We start from the raw sequence: 4,172 nt of genomic DNA on the forward strand, positions 1-4,172 counted from the left end.
GTGCATCACCTTAGGATAGGTGTTCTGCAAGTAGATCTTTCTACTGTTGGGCCAAGAGCCAATCTATGGGAGTGAATCCAATTCCAGGCCCAAAGGGTAACCCAAGGCCATAGTCTTGTGGGTTCCACCAGACTCTACCTGATCATCAATTCTGGTCATTTTTGTGTTTTTGAATTTTGTTCCACATTTTCCCTCGCACTCTATCTAAGATCTCCAGGTTTGATCCCTTTGATCCCTTTCTGAGCAATTGGTATTGGTAGCTGGGAACCATCTAGTTCTTCTGGTATCAGAGATCATCATATTCTTGGACTAATTGTTTCCAGAAGGAGTGCTGATAGCATGCTTTTGAGAAGTTTTGCAACATCTGTTCAGCAAAACCTGAACTATCTATTATTGCATTGAAACTTTTACTTCCCATAGTTCCCAACAGATAACACAGTTATAACAAAAAGGGGCATTTCTTTGTCAATGCTTGTTTAGAAGCATAGCTGTGGCTCCCCTGGACACACACAGACAACTGCAGGGGCTATTTCCAGGTGTGGTTGTAGTTTAGGAATTCCTAGAGAAAGAGAAGTTGTTAATGTCCTTATGTCCATGGATTCTAAGACTGGACTAAGCTAATATCAGCCATTTAACAAAATATACTAGGAGATGTGGATGTGGCTCATCAGTCTCAGAAATCAATGGGGATTCTGGAACTCATCCTCAAGGATGTTATGAAAAATATTTAGCAGCAAATATGGTGTACACACCAACCAATAGAACTGAATCAAGACCTTTTAGGGCCTCCACTGTGCAGGGGCATTACCTCTACAATTACTACTAGGTTCTTGGGGGCTCAGGAGTCCTAAGGAAGGGGTCAGGGTAGCAAAGGTACTTCCAAACACTTGGGTAGCCTACAACAGCCTCAGTTTAGTAACCATTATGGTATGTACCAGAGTGAACTAGCAATCCTGTATTGGATATTTCCCCTTGGTGCCCTAAACTCCAAGGCACCAGCAATCAGAGAGGTTCTTTGTGTGCATTGTTTCTGTCATGTGGGGTGAATAGGTTGCTGACTTCATTGTGAGAAGGAAAGGCTCACCTTTCCAGGTAGATGAATTAGAAAAAGGCAGCTCCTCAGAGTGAAAAGGTACTGTCTCTAGGAGAATGAACTAAAAAATTGCATACCTCTCAATCCTTCTGAAAACTATTTCCCCTTTGTTAGCAAAGATCTTAGAAAGTGGTGGCCTCTTTAGTAGTTGCAGCATCAGGGTTTGCAGGATGGCAAGGAGAATATGGGCTAGTTTTCAGCCCTTCCTCTAGCCTCAATGATAGTGCACATTTGTGCAATACACAAACTGCACAACTGTTCAAGATGGTCCTGCCTAACCTTAGTTATACTGCCCACTCTGTCTGCCAAACTCAGACAAACTCCTTTCTTCGTTGAGCACCACACGCTCACCCCAGTTAAATATGTTAAATGAGGGGCAAAGGGCAAGAGTTACAGGGTAGGGAGGGGAGGAGACTGGGTTAGGGTTGGACATGGTAAATGGGAAGTGAAACTAAATGTACAGGTAACGTTGAATGTAAAACAAGCTCTTAGAAAAAAAAAGTTTAGTGTTTCCACTCATAAATGTCGATTTGGCTCATTTCCATTGATTTAACATGCTGTTATTGGGTGCCATAGAGTTGATTCTGACTCATAGCAACCCTATATGACAGTATAGAATTTCCCTATAGGTTTTCCTAGGTTGTATCCTTTATGGGAGCAGTTGGCCAGGTGTTTTTTCCTGCAGAGTGGTTGGTGGGTTTGACTCACTAAACCTTTGGTTAAAACAGCCAAGCACTTTAACCATTACACCACCAGGGATGCTTTGATTTAGCATGGCACAGCTATACAGTGAGAGAGACAGCATGCTAAATAGATGACTCCACTATGAACATGGTGTTTTGTTTCAATGTCAGGTGCACAACCTTGAACAAAAAGGCAGGCCCTCCATCCCCAGGACAGAAGGGGAAGCAGCCAGGATGGTGTGTGCTCCAGCAGGTCGTTTTGCTAACATCCTTCAGCCTGGCCAAGGGATACAACTTCTGGCCACAGGGATACAAGTTTTAGTGGGAGGATAATTCAGGGTTCACAGTCCAATGAATCCCTGTCCATGGCTGCAGACACTGTCATTAAAGTACTGATTATGGTAGGAGCTATTCTGTGGCCCGTTCCCTTCTCTGCTGCAACTCAATTTGCCAAGGTTGCCAGGTAGTCTATAACTAATGACTTGTAGTCATGTTGCTCTAGACTCGATTTGGGTCATTGACTTGGTTTCCAAGTTAGTTACCTAATATTCCAGAGTGTGGCCACCTTGCATGTTTAACCAGAGTATAAACTTAGTCAAAGAAAATTTCTGAAGATGTAGGACTGTTCTGATTACCTAGTGCCTCTTGAAAAGAATATACCACAAATGGGATGGCCTTAACAAACAGGAGTTTATTCTCTTACAGTTTGAGAGGCTAGAAGTCCAAGTTCAAAGTGCCAGGCTCCAGGGGCTATGTGAAAGCCCCTCGACCTTGGGCTTCAGTTCTGCCTCCTGCTCCAGGCCCACTGAAACTAGAGGCATCTTCACTCTGACAGCTACTGGCTGCTGAGGCTGACAAGCCCAAGGCTGACAAGTAAAATGGCATGGGCCCAATGTTACCAAACCACATGGCAGGCCAATAAGTCAAGTCCATTGAAAGTCCTAAGGTCAGCAGAGCATGGCAGGTTGCTGAAAAATGACACAGCTACATGCAGGGCTCAAGCATGCCATAAGCTGGAGACTATACCCAAGGCTTCTGCTTATATACAGGAAGCAGACCACATCCCTAAGGCAGCTACTCAGCTGCTCCCAGTAGATTCCACCATGGAGTTGATTACCAGTCTCATCGTGGGGAATACTACATCCAGCTGCCCAGCCACTCAACCAGGCCCAGCCAAGTTGACACACAAAGTGAGCTACCACAAGGACCTCTGCATTTAGAGTTTTTTTTTTTTTTTTTTCCTATTATTGTGATTTGGGTGAAGATTTACAGAGCAAATTCACTTTCCATACAAAAATATGGAACACTTCACGAATTTGCGTGTCATCCTTGCGCAAGGGCCATGCTAATCTTCTCTGTATCTTTCCAATTTTAGTATATGTGCTGCCAAAGCAAGCACTGCATTTAGAGTTTTTAGTGATATATGAAAAGATCAATTAATGACAAGCACTGAGCAGGACATCAGAAGACTTACTTTTCTAGTACTGTCTCAGTTGTGCTTGTCAGGTCACCTCGTGCCCTAGGAAGCAGACCAGTCTCTTGCAGTTACAGTATTTTAGGACACTGTGACTGTAAATCACATGGCCTTGAAGCCAGACTTGTAATTATTCTGAGCACTGTACAACTGCACCATGATTCATTGACTTAGTAGGGAATTGCATTATCTGCAATTTGAGCTTCCCCCAAAGAGTGGAAGCTGGAAGCCTAAGCTCATCAGAGCAGTGTGCTGGGCACATGTCTTCCCAGCTACTCCACTGTTTTGAGGTGGCTGGGCTCCTGCTAACTGCCCCATACACATACACTGTACAGTCACAACACTGCACTGATGGCATCCTCTTTGCCTAGTTCAGTTCAACCAGTGAACTGCTTTTTCAAGGTACGTCCTATTCGTGTCCATAAAATATTCTTCCCAGTTATGGTACTAAGTAAGAGATGTGAAGCTCTTCATATTTACCTTGTCTACTTATTCGCCTGCAGTGATGTGGTGTGGTTATTGCTCTTTGTCCTATTCACATGCTCTGTTCCATTATCCTACTGCATTGTTAGTTTGGTGCTTTTTCTCACTGCCAAGTTCACATTCTTTGTACTCTTTGCCCATTCACATACTCTATTCATCATTACTATTGCACTGATGTGTTAGAAGTGGATGGGTCAAAGGGACACCTAGCTTAGGGGAACACCCAGCAGATGATGGATGCATAGAGGGATAGTGTAGCCACTCTAGAGTAGAACATGGGTGAAGGAAGGTTCCACATTCTTTACAATCCCCATCCAATTCCTCCACTTCACTGATGGAGTGGCTTTTCTCCTCTTGGCACTGTTTTAGTTCTCACTTCTCTATTGTGTACATGGTGCTAGCTCCTTCTGTTGCTCTGTGTACAACCCTACCCTATAAG

At 43.9% G+C, this 4,172-nt stretch overlaps 1 non-coding gene across 1 annotated transcript; it reads right to left on the reverse strand.

The window, feature by feature from the left end:
- Positions 1-3,068: 3,068 nt before the first annotated feature.
- On the reverse strand, positions 3,069-3,175 carry LOC122151810. The gene has a single exon (XR_006164277.1). It is a non-coding gene; the product is annotated as a U6 spliceosomal RNA (small nuclear RNA).
- Positions 3,176-4,172: the final 997 nt, after the last annotated feature.

Source organism: Orycteropus afer, unplaced genomic scaffold (genome assembly GCF_000298275.1).
Source record: "Orycteropus afer afer isolate SDZICR_OR568_19922 unplaced genomic scaffold, OryAfe1.0 scaffold00747, whole genome shotgun sequence".
NCBI classification, from domain to species: domain Eukaryota; kingdom Metazoa; phylum Chordata; class Mammalia; order Tubulidentata; family Orycteropodidae; genus Orycteropus; species Orycteropus afer.